The sequence below is a fragment of the Piliocolobus tephrosceles genome, chromosome 19, assembly GCF_002776525.5.
Source record: "Piliocolobus tephrosceles isolate RC106 chromosome 19, ASM277652v3, whole genome shotgun sequence".
Taxonomy (NCBI): Eukaryota; Metazoa; Chordata; class Mammalia; order Primates; family Cercopithecidae; genus Piliocolobus; species Piliocolobus tephrosceles.
Genome location: NC_045452.1, coordinates 15,449,972 through 15,462,892, shown reverse-complemented (window position 1 = coordinate 15,462,892; position 12,921 = coordinate 15,449,972). Strand labels below are relative to the sequence as shown.

Below are 12,921 nucleotides of genomic sequence, written 5' to 3'. Positions count from 1 at the left end.
GCTTCGGTCTCTCTATCGGCTTCCCCTGCCTGGCATTTACCAGACCTCAGTTGTTATACATCCTTGTCGGTAGGTTGTGTTATGGATTGAGTTATGTCCACCACAGTTCTTATGTTGAGGCCCTCGTCCCTGGTACCTGAGAATATGACAGTATTTGGAGATAGGGTATTTAATTAGATTAAAATGGGGTCCTTATAGTAGGCCCTAATCTAATATGACAGGTGTCCTTAAAAAAAAAAAAAGGAGATTAGGATACAGACATGTGCCAAACACAGACCATGTGAACATACATTGAGAAGGAGGCCATCTGCAAGTCAAGAGAGCGGCCTCAGAAGATGTTGGACTTCTAGCTGCATAGATGGTAGGAAAATAAATTTCTCTTGTTTTATCCACCTAGTTGGTGGTGTTCCACTGACTTCCTCTATTCTGATGTGGCTGTCCCACTACTGGGCATTTCTGACTAAAAAAGTCCTGCCTTACATTAAAGTTTCCCAACCTGTGGATGATCCCCATTGACTCTGATGGATCCCCCATGGGAACCATCATCTTAAGGATTGGTTCTTCTTCTACCTGGAAGTGATAATGCCTCTGGATGCTCATCCCTTCTCCTTGTGACACTTCCAGCACTGGCTTCTGCTTTCTCTGGGAACTTTTCTTCTGTTCCTCACTATTTTGATTGGTGTCTACACATACCCAGGGTCCTATCCAGAATGGCGTTCACGGTTCCAGCCAGTGCCCTTGGCTCTGCTTTAACACTCTGGCCAAGGGTTTGGATGAAGCTTATCCACAGCTGTAGCCAACAGCATGGAAATCTATTGGGTGGATGAGTCAGGATCCAGGAGGCTCTCCATAGTAGGAATAGTGGTGAAAAGTTTTCAGAGATCAACTGAACAGAGATCCATGTAAAATGCTGCACCTGAATCTGTCAATGGCATAAACAAAGATAGGAGCCATGGTGGGCTTCCCAGACCTACCAACCCTGCAAGCAACTGGGATTTCATCATTGGTTCCACCTTCTCTCTGTCTTCCAACAAGCCCATCTGCAGTCAGTGCTTTGCGATTCTCCCTCTGAGATAGTTTTCACTTTCTCCCCCCTTCTCTCCATCCCCACGGCAACTGATGTCGTTCAGGGCCACCTGTCCTCTCACCTTCATGTATCCTTCCTGCCTCCCCAGTGTCTACTCTTCAGATCATCTGCTGTGAGTCCAGAATGACATTTCAAACAGGCACATCTGATTTCTCAAAACCTTTTAGCGGCTTCTCCTTGTCAAGGGGTGGAAATCAAACCTCTTTACCATGGCACAAAGACCAGGTTGATCTCCATGGTGCTTTCTGTCTCCTCTTTTTGCTTTGACTTCAGACTCCAGCAGCTCTGAACTGCTTGTAGCTCCCCAGCCCCCGCATAGCGTGTCCGGCCTGTTGTGTCTCGTTATACTGCTCTGTCTACCCATTTCTCCCTCCTTCTCCATATCCTCCCACCCTCACATTGGCAAACTCCCTCTTAGTCTTTCAGACTTTACATAAGCATCTTTTCTAACAGGAAGCCAACCTTCTGCCTGGATTGGGGTTTCTCGTCTACCAGCCCACAATACCCTGTGCATCTTTCCATCATTAGATTTATTACATTATGTTTTATATATCTATTCATTATAGGTCTGCTGTAGCAGAATGTGGGCTTTCTGGAAGACAGAACCCATGCCGTCATTTTCTATGTCCCTAATATCTTAGCAAAGTACCTGACACATATTACATGCTCAGTAAATGTTAACTTATTTGACAAGTCAATCTGGAGGAGTTCATTAATAAAGAACATGAAGATATTTATTATTCAATCAATTAGCTAATATATCCAGCCCAGACTTAGTTCAGTTCCACATTCATGACACTATATAGCTGAGTGATTTTTTAGCAGGTCATTTTAACTTTATTTTTATTTATTTTTCTGAGACGGAGTTCGCTCTTGTCGTCAAGGCTGGAGTGCGATGGTGCAATCTTGGCTCACTGTAACCTCTGCCTCCTGGATTTCAGTGATTCTCCTGCCTCAGCCTCCCCAAGTAGCTGGCTTTATAGGCGCCCGCCACCACACCCAGCTAATTTTTGTATTTTTAGTAGAGACAGGATTTCTCCATGTTGGCCAGGCTGGTCCCGAACTCCTGATCTCAGGTGATCCATCTGCTTTGGCCTCCCAAAGTGCAGGGATTACAGGTGTGAGCCACTGCCCCCAGCCATTTTAACTCTTTAGACTTTAGTTGTTTTAATCAGTTAACTTTTGCTGTGTGTCAGTTCACCCTAAAACTTACTGGTCTAAAACATTTTCATATTAGTTCAGTTGTTTCTACTGGACTCACCAGTGCGTTTCTTTTGCTGGGCCCCTTATGTGCCTGCAGCAAGCTGGCAAGTTAGCAAGTGTCAAATTCACTGCCCAACCTGAATGAGGAAGTGGATAGGAGAAGTAAGCAATCAACAAATAGATAACAGTTCACTATAGAGGCTGTCAGTTCTTCGTCAGTTCTTCATCATAGCGCTGTCCAGTTGGAGTTACGATTTTAGTTGTATATTTGAGGAGGAAATGGGAACACCAGATAAAGAATGACCAAATGGGGCTTGACCTACTGTCCTCTGAACTGAGGTGATATGCCCTTTCCCCATTGTTATTGTTTCTCTTGCAGTTTTGAAGGCTCCTTTCAGTACTACGGCCTTCATCCTGTGGCTTAAAACCAGGCATTTTGTACACTAAGCATTGAAGTAGATGAGTGGTCTTCAGCCTTTTATGTGTTTACTACTTGTTGCCATGAGGTATCAGGTCCCTCCCTGGTTAACAATAACTACAACAAAAAAGCCCACTTTCTACAAAAGGGCCTTTGCATGATTAAAAGTATTCAATTATGCTACTTGTCAATTATGACAAAGTTAAAGGTCATAAAAACCTCTGGTGTTGTGTATAAATTTTATTCCTGTTGCTTTAGCTGCAAATCAAATAATCGAATAGTTGTTGAAACTGTAAGAATCCTGTTGGGTATAAACTTTTACTCCTACAGGAACAGTGCAGCACAAAGATGTTAAATTTAAAAATAGCAGTAGTAGTATTATTAACTGCTGATGGCATGTCATACTTTTAAGGCAGCATGGGGACTTGAGAAGAAAGCAAATCCTTAGTATGTGCTATGAAAATTCTGCATCCCATTTGTTATGCTGAGCCCCTGTCTACTCCAGTGGGCATGGCACCAGGTTCAAGAGGTGAAAGAAGAGACCCAGGGCCAGCAAATGAGACGTTGGGTTTAACTGGGAGCTTACATATATGGGAAGAGATTCCAGCGGCAGTGGGCTGGACAGCCCTGCCTTATGTACAGCCCAGTGGCAACAGGCTGGTCAGGAGAACCCTAGGATGCAGTAGCAGCAGGCTGGGCAGGAAAACTGCAACTACTTATGAAAGGCACGCAGTTTATATAACATTTTCACTTCGTACCCGTATTAGTCCATTTTCATACTAGTATAAAGAACTGCTTGAGACTGGGTAATTTATGAAGGAAAGGAGTTTAATTGACTCACAGCTTAGCATGGCTGGGGAAGCCTCAGGAAACCTATAATCATGGCATCTTCTTCACAAGACGGCAGGAAGGCGAAGTGCTGAGTGAAGGGGGAAGATCACTCTAGAAAGCCATCAGATCTGGTGAGAACTCACTCACTCACTATCATGAGAACAGCATGGGGGAAACCACCCCCATAATTCAGTAACCTCCACCTGGTCTCTCCCTCGACACGTGGCGATTATAGGGATTATAGGGATTACAATTCAAGATGAGATTTGGGTGGGGACACAAAGCCTACCCATACCAGCACCCTTTCCCTAACAACCTCCAGTGGGGGTGGCACCAGGAGGTTGCAAAGTCGCACCACTTCAATCACCCCAAAACTCAGGGCCTCAATTCCCCTTATGGCCTGTATTCTGTGGGACAGTTTGGGAGCTCCGAAGGTTCTTATAGACAAGGAATGAATCTCCAGGTTGGCCTCTCCTGGATTCTCCAGTTCAGAACACACACTGAGGTGCGTCTGTCATACAGGGTCATTCTCAGGGTATGCTTAAGTTGTTGCTGTCAGGTGCATTTACCATACACCATTTTAATGACTACTGACCACCTTGGACCAAATTACCATGGAAGCTCCTGTCATCCCTGAAATTATACAAATGGGAATGATTCTGTGAATTGATATGCTGGTGATGAGTTGAGATATCAAGACAAAAGGACTTTTGAAAGACTTTCGGCTCAGAAAGTCCAGCTATAAATAGCTTCATTGCTTCCCAAGCACATTATGGGGATTAACTAATACATGGTTATAAAATACATTGACAAATGAAGTACCTTACTAATGTTAATAATAGTATAATAATAGTGGTGCAGGATGCTTCTTTTGGCTTTTACTGTTAATTACAGTAATTAAATTTATTTTCCAGACAAGATTTTTAGCAAATTTTCATTTAAGGCTTGCTTTGTTACATCAAATCAATTTTACTTCTGCCATATGCTTGATGACATCTTTTAAAAGATAGTAAAAGAGGAATAAAGGCACGCTTGCACACTAATGCCAACACTGACAATTGCTGTGACCTGTTGGAGAGAAATTCATACAATGTGGGAAGACCTTGACCCAGTATGCCCACCTTAGGGACTCTCCCTTAAAAAGATAACCCTAACAATAGAAAAGCCTTTTATAAAATATTGCTTTGTAATTATAAAATTGGATAATACTTAAGAACAGAATAAAAAATGGAACATTCTCTTATAGTAAACCATGTACTCAGTTTTGAAAAGTATGGTATACCATGAAGCAATGCTTATATAAAATAAGGGAAAATAGGCCGGGTGCGGTGGCTCAAGCCTGTAATCCCAGCACTTTGGGAGGCCGAGACGGGCGGATCACGAGGTCAGGAGATCGAGATCATCCTGGCGAACACGGTGAAACCCCGTCTCTACTAAAAAATACAAAAAACTAGCTGGGCGAGGTGGCGGGTGCCTGTAGTCCCAGCCACTCGGGAGGCTGAGGCAGGAGAATGGCGTGAACCCGGGAGGCGGAGCTTGCAGTGAGCTGAGATCCGGCCACTGCACTCCAGCCTGGGTGACAGAGCAAGACTTCGTCTCAAAAAAAAAAGGGAAAATATAATTTAAAATGGGATGCATAGTATATATTTCAATATATAAACACATGCATATATGTGACAGTACACATATACAGGGTCAAAATACAGACTAGCAGAAAATACATAAGAAATAGAACTTTTGCACGTTGTGTTTGGGTGATAGAAATAAAGGTAATCTTGTTTTTTTTTTAGACAGTCTTGTCCTGTCATCCAGGCTGGAGTGCAGTGGCCTGGTCTTGACGCAATCTTGGCGCACTGAAACCTCCACCTTCTGGGTTCAACCGATTCTTCTGCCTCAGCCTCTTAAGTAGCTGGGACTACAGGCATGCGCCACCACGCCCGGCTAATTTTTTTTGTATTTGTTTAGTGGAGATGGGGTTTTACCATGTTAGCCTGGCTGGTCTGAAACTCCTGACCTCAGGTGATCCACCTGCATCAGCTTCCCAAAAAGCTGGGTGGAGTTACAGGTGTGAGCCACTGTGCCTGGGCATAACCTTGTTTTTGTTTTCAGTGTTAAATATATTTTTGGTTATGTCACCATACAACCTCTATGGTGAAGAAGAAAGATGGATGAGAAAAACATATACAAATTATAAAGAACAAAGGTTTGTTTGTTACCCAGTAGAAAATGGCACAAATATATGTCTGTATCACCTAGACGGCAGGATATTCAGAGGAAAATTGGGGGGCATGCCTGTGACTCCAATACCAGTTGCAAATAAACTGGGAAATATTGCTGGTCTTCAAAGAAACTAAACTCTTAGGGAGCAGAGAGAAGAAATATTTATTTAGCAACTAAATGTTTACCTACTGGGCAGGAAGGTGGATCAGCTTGTAAAAAATTAATATTTGTTTGCTAGCATGATCTACTAACTCTCATACTCTATAGCCCTGTTGGCAGGATGAAGCTGGGCTATTTGCCTTACTTTGCATATCAAGTAGTTGTTTTGGTTTTGTTTTTTTAAACCTCACTTGTGCCCCTGAAGGACATGGTGAATGCAAGAGCATATTCATGACCAGTATCTGCCTTTAATTGTCTTTTCCCTTATTCAGGCTCGAATTCATTGTAGAACTGTCTAAGTTGTGCATAGAATTTGAATAAAACAAAGAAGCAGGCCTAGGTTCTGGTTCTGCTGCGATCAGGACTAAGCTGGGTGACGCTAAGCGAATGACTCTACATCTTGGAGCTTTGACTTGTTTCTCAACCTGCCATAGAGCCCCGTTTTGAATATGGGAAGATAAGCTCTTTGTAAAACTTGTCTGTATTTTATTTATTTAACAAATACAAATGTAGCTCTTGCTCTGTATCAAGGTCTGTTCCAAGTGTTTTCCAGATACTAATGCATTGATTCCTCATATGCCTTCAGGAGGTGAGCACTAGTATGATGCCCATTTTACTGAGAGTGAAACTAAGGAACAATATGCTAAATCATGGCTCAAGGTCTCAGGGAGAAGATGGGCAGAGCCCGGTTGGAAACCAGGCAGTCTAGCTTCGGAATCTGAGCTTCTCACCGCAAAGAAGTTATCATTTTTATGCCTTTTTTTTTTGAGACAGAGTCTTACTCTGTCACCCAGGCTGGAGTGCAGTGGCACAATCTCGGCTCGCTGCAACCTCCGCCTCCCAGGTTCAAGCAATTCTCCTTCCTCAACCTCCCAAGTATCTGGGATAACAGGTGCCTGCCACCACACCTGGCTAATTTTTGTATTTTTAGTAGAGACGGGGTTTCACCATGTTGGCCAGGCTGGCCTCGAGCTCCTGACTTCCAGTGATCTGCCTGTCTTAGCCTCCCAAAGTGCTGGGATGACAGGTGTGAGCCACTGTGCCCGGCCTCATTATTCTTACTTTTTCTTTTAATTTTCATTTTGGGTGATAGTGTAGACGTTGTGATCTCCATAATCATTTTGATGCAGGATTTTTTGTTCCTTAGCTCAGCTAGGTCTGGGTTCTTGCCTCGTGACCAGGAAGAATTAGGCACACGGACACTCAAAGAATGAGCAAGATGGGAAGTTTTATTGAGTGATGAAACAGCTTTTAGTGGGAGAGGTGGTCCCCCTACCCAAAGGCAGGAGAGTTCCCAATATGGCTAAGCGCAAGACTTTTTGTGGGCTCAGAGTGGGAAATGCATGCTGATTAGTTTGTGACTATGCAAAAGAGGTTAAAGCAAAGACACCACACAAAGGTGGGCACGATAGTGTGGAAAACCAATTAGGAAAGGGTAGGTATGTGTAAAATAGGGGAAGGATGTGGATGAATTAGAGGAAAGCATGCCAAACAGGCAGGTGGGTTCTCAATCCAGTTCAAGGATTTACCCAGGACTGCTTCTGGCTTGAAGGTTGGATTTCACCAGGGACCTGCTCCTTTCTGTCTAGGCATTTGTCTGCCTTTTGCCTCTATCAGTTCTCACCCCTTCTAGGTATGTATTTTTGAGGTGTTAAGTGTAGAATCAGTACAGGTTTTAAAGGCCTGGGCATTGGTACTTCTAGTAAGTCTGAAGAAAATAACATGGGCAGGTGATATCTTTGAACAGGTAAGAAATCAATGGTACTTGGTCATACCCACAAATATTAAAACCAAAGGGAACTGCTTTTTATAGTGAAGATGTTAAGCTTCACATGGGCTATTGCATTTGAATGTCATCCCAACCTAGTGCAGTAGATGCCATTATCCCCACAAACAGATGAGGAAACCAGGGCTCAGGAAGGTTGAATAGCTTGTTCAAGGTCACAGGTGAATCAGTCTCCAACCTGGGCTCTGCCAGCCCCTACAATCCATGCTGCTTTTACTGCATTAGAAGGTCTTTTGATTTTTCTTTTTTTTGAGACAGAGTCTTGCTCTGTTGCCCAGGCTAGAGTGCAGTGGGGCGCGATCTCGGCTCACTGCAAGCTCCCCCTCCTGGGCTCACACCATTCTCCTGCCTCAGCCTCCCGAGTAGCTGGGACTACAGGCGCCCGCCACCATGCCTGGCTAATTTTTTTGTATTTTTTAGTAGAGACGGGGTTTCACTGTGTTAGCCAGGATGGTCTCGATCTCCTGACCTCGTAATCCGCCTGCCTTGGCCTCCCAAAGGGCTGGGATTACAGGCGTGAGCCACCGTGCCCAGCCTTGATTTTACTTGAAAGTTGCTCTGTTCTTCTTTTCTGGAAAGCTTTTGTGATACGGCACTGACTTGTCCTTGAGTCTTCCCATATCCTCAAAGGCACTTGGCCACTCTCAAATGAAAGACTTACTGAAAACCCCTCATTCTGTCTGTGGTGATTTTCTGACACGAGTCCTGTTAAATCTGTAAGTGCAACAGATTCACTGAGAATTCCAGTTGCTCTCACAGACGCTTTCTTTTCCTAAGATTACCATTGCATTGTAAACTGAATAATTAAAGATTATTTCAGCTCAAATGTCCTTGTATATTTTAATGAACACAGGCCCTAGATTGCCTTGGAGGGACCGTGGCAATCCTGACAAAATAAGAAAGAGTGGCAGGAAGAAAGCAATGGTTTAATCGTCTTCGCCTCTTTGTAGTACCGTATTTATTGCATCTCACCCTGGAACAAGGGAGCAGTTAAGGAAACCAGAGGCAGCAGGAGCGTTGCTCATTAAGAGTGAAGTCTGCAGGCTCTGCTGGAGAAGCAGCACATCCTTGCTTCCTTCTTTGGTGTAGAATTGTGGTCTGGTCTGTCTGTGGACCACACTTGGTGCCTGAAGCAATATCTGGGTGGCAGTAACCCAGGCATGCCATGTGGGACCACTTTGTGTTAGGATGCGTACCAAAGCTGGCCTGTCCAGGCAGAAGCTTTTCCTAATAGGCCTCAGGCAATGCTCGCAAATGTATTTATAACTGGTAGCTGGCATAAAAGACTATTTTAGATGTTATACAAATATAAAACTGAATCGCCTTGAATCATATATTGAGAAAATTATTCCTCTGAATGAGTTTTTATTATCTGCAGTTGGTGAAATTCTCTTTGGTGTAAATATGTCCTTAACATCTGTCTAACTCTTGCTAATCTCCCTTTGAACAAAAGAGAATAGGATGTAGACTCACAGGCTTTGGCTGATTTTGGAATTTGCAGGGCTCTGTCATTAACACTATTTCTTACCTTCCTGAGTTAGGAACCAAATGTGAAATGAGGCTCAGAAGTCACACATATGAAGAATGAAATAGTCTCCTTTATTGCTGTGAGTCTTGAATACAGGATGTTCTTTCAACTGTGTCCACAAATAGGGCTCTCACTTATGTCTCCATGAATTGGACTTACGTCCCGGTCAGAGGCCAACCTGGACAACTGCAGGGTTTCCCACGTGGGCACACCATTTACTGCTTAGCACATCCCCCTAGAGAAGGAAGCCCAGAAACAGAAGGAGAGCAGACCTGCTTCCCTCTCCCAAACATGCAGGTCAGACCCACATTCCAATATTTACCTATTCCTATGAGATGAATAAGTAAATACGATAAAATTTGCGCTTTAAAAGTGTACAATTTAGTGGTTGTTCAGTAAATTCACAGAATTGTGCAACTATCCTCGATATTTAATATCAGAGCATTTTTATAACCTTAAAAAGAAATCCCCAGCCCCAATACTACTCATTTCCTTGTCTTCCCATTTCATACCAACCACTCATCTGCTTTCTGTCTTTTTGGATTTGCCTGTTCTGGACATTTCATGGAAGTGAAATCATAAAATATTTAGTCTTTTGGACTGGCTTTTTTCATTTGGCAGAATGTTGTCAAAGTTCATCCCTGATGTAGGATGTATCAGTTCTTCAGTTATTTCAATTATCCAGAAATATTCCATTGTATGGATATACCCCATTGCATTGTCCATTTATCAACTGATGTTTATTTCAGTCCCCCCACCCCGCCTTTTTTTTTTTTTTTTTTTTTTTTTTAATTGAGACAGAGTCTTGCTTTGTTGCCCAGGCTGGAGCGCAATGGCGCGATCTCGGCACACTGCAACCTCTGCCTCTTGGGTTCAAGCAGTCCTCCTGCCTCAGTCTCCCAAGTAGCTTGGATTATAGGTGCCCACCACTATGCCCAGCTAATTTTTTTTTAATTTTTGGGAGACACAGGGTTTGCCATCTTGGCCAGCCTGGTCTTGAACTCCTGACCTCAGGTGATCCACCCACCTCCGCCTCCCAGAGTGCTGGGATTACTGAGCCACAGTGCCCGGCCATCCACTTCTTGACTATTATGAACAATTTTGCTAAGAATGTTCTGTATAAGCTTTTGTGTTGACATCTGTTTTCATATTTTTATAGATATTTTTATTTTTATGCTTCACTTTTTGAGACATTGCCAAACTGTTTCTCCAAGCAGCTGCTTCATTTTACAGTTCCACCGGTAACCATTGAGAGTTCCAATATCTCCAAATTCTTAATCACCATTTGTTATATATCTTTTTTATTTTTGCCATTCTAGTGGGTAAGTAACTTATTGTGGTTTTGATTTGCTTTTTCCTAATGATTAATGATGTTGAGTGTCGTTTCGTGTGCTTATTGGCCATTTGTATATCTTCTTTGAGAAAAGGTTAATTTAAATCCTTTGCTCAATTTTTATTGGCTTACTTGTCCTTTTATTGTTTGAGCTGGAAAGTATCTTTATATATTGCGGATAAAAGTTGCTTATCAAATATATGCTTGAAAATATTATCTGGTAGTTCTTTTTCACTTTCCTGATCACGTCCTGTGAAGCACAAAATTTCTTCCTCTTTTTTTTTTTTTTTTTTTTTTTTTGTCTTAACACTAATTTATTTCATATGGTTCCGAAGCTGGGGAAGTCTGAGATCAGGGTGCTGGTCTGAGATCAGGTTCTGGTAGGGACGGACCCCCTTCCTGGTTTGCAGATGGCCACCTTCTTGCTGTGTCTTCACATGGTAGACAGCAGAAAGAGAGAAAGTGTTTTTTAAAAATTATTTCAGTGAAATCTATTTTTTTTTTCTTTCACGGTTTGCGCTTCAGGTATCATATCTAAGAAACAATTACTTAACCCAATGTTAAAAGATTTGCTCCTACATTTTTTTCTAAGTGTCTCTGTACCTAACTTCCAGGTAATTGTGTCAAGCTGTGGGCATTTGCATCTCTTTGGCAATTGTGTCAAACTGAGGGCATTTGGATCTTTTTGGTAATTATTCATGTGTTTATTTATTTATTCTTTCCTTAAACAATCACTGAGTGTTTCTACCTGTAAGGGGCTGTAAAAAAGAAAAAATCTAGGGATAAGGTTATTAACAAAATAAGGCACCCATGCTAAGATTCCATCTAGCAGGGAACAAAGAAGTAAATAGTAGATTATTTCAAAGACCTGAACTAAGGTTTGAGCATAGACTCAGCTGGAGCCACTAAGAAGGGCATCTAACGCAGTGGAGTGGCCTCCTCAGAGCCTTGGTGTCTAACTTGAGACCAGAAGGCCAGACGCAGTTAGCGGGGTGAAGTGTAGATGGTCCAGGAAAAGGCGACAGCATGGGCACAAGCCTGCCAGGAGAGCATGCTCAACCCTGGAACTGCACCCGAGACCAGCTAGATGCTCTCTAAGCACTGGGGTTGTAGAGAGAGTAAACAAGAGAGGACGTAGTTTGTGAAGCTGGAGAAGCTCTGTCCTCCACATCTGACAGTCTCGTGGAGGGTAGGAGATAGTCTTGGAGGTTAGCATGGAGCTTTCCAGTAGTAATAAATGCTAGGAAGAAATCTGACAGGACAGTGGGATGGAGAGTGATGGGGGAGATGGGGCTGTGTTGGGTGGGGTGGTCGTGGAAGGTTTCCCTGGGAATGTGGCTCTTGACTTTATTCCTGCAGGAGGAGCAGGAGCTGGTCACAGGCAAAACTGAAGGAGAAACGGCTGGCGTGCAGGGTTTAAGGAAGGGGTGTGAAGACATGAGTTTTGAGGGACAGATAGGGTGAGATCGCTGAAGGTCTTGTTTGCTGCATGCAAGAGGCTGGGGCTTATATATTGTACAGTGGGCAAGGGGTTGTGTGATTACATTAGAGCGAGCATATGGCTTAGGGGCTAGAGGATATATCAGAGAGAGTAAGACAGTCAGAAGAACAGTGAATATATTCATGAGAAAAAAAGAGTGAATATATTCATGAGATATCCCCAAGGTTGGATAGGATAATGAAGCTAACATTTTCTCACTTTCTGCCAGTCCTAGTTCTAAGTACTGCATGTGTTTTAGCTCAGTCGATCTGACAATAACTATAAGGTAGGAGCTATTCTGATCAAGCCCATTTTGAAGATTTGGAAACTGAGACTCAGAGATGAAGAAGCTTTCCCAGGTTTGAACATTTGTTCATGACAGAACCAAGTTAAGAAAAAAAACCCAGGCAGTTGTGCTTTCAAGACCCAGCTCCTAACCATTAAGCTAAGCTGCCTTTCAGGACTTGAGGTTGATTGAGTGTGTGGCATATAGCTGGGAAGGGGGCCCAGGGCGTGCCCCCATTTCTAGCTTATGAGGCTGGGTGAATGGGACACCTTTAACCCAGGCAGGAAATTCAAGGGGAAACCTGCATAAGGGACCAAGAGAGGGAAAACTGATTTCTGTTTTGGAAATTGAGGAAGCCACTCATCCATGCAGTCCTGCATAATAAACACAGGCCCCTGCTTACTGTGTCAGGCAGTGTTCTGGGAGCTAGGATGCAGCAGTAAATGCAAGACCCAGTCTCTGTCCTCAAGGAGTTTATATTCGAAAGAAGAGACAGGTCCCAGACAAACACTCCACAAACCATTGGAAACCTGGTGTGTAGTAGCATTGAAACTGGGGTCTTCTTGATTCCCAGGGACCTGTGGGATGTG

The 12,921-nt window shown here is 43.2% G+C and overlaps 1 protein-coding gene across 5 annotated transcripts in view; it reads left to right on the top strand.

Annotated features, from left to right (window-relative positions):
* LARGE1 (LARGE xylosyl- and glucuronyltransferase 1) overlaps positions 1–12,921 on the top strand; it is a 622,406-nt gene that overhangs the window by 294,991 nt on the left and 314,494 nt on the right. The window lies entirely within an intron of this gene.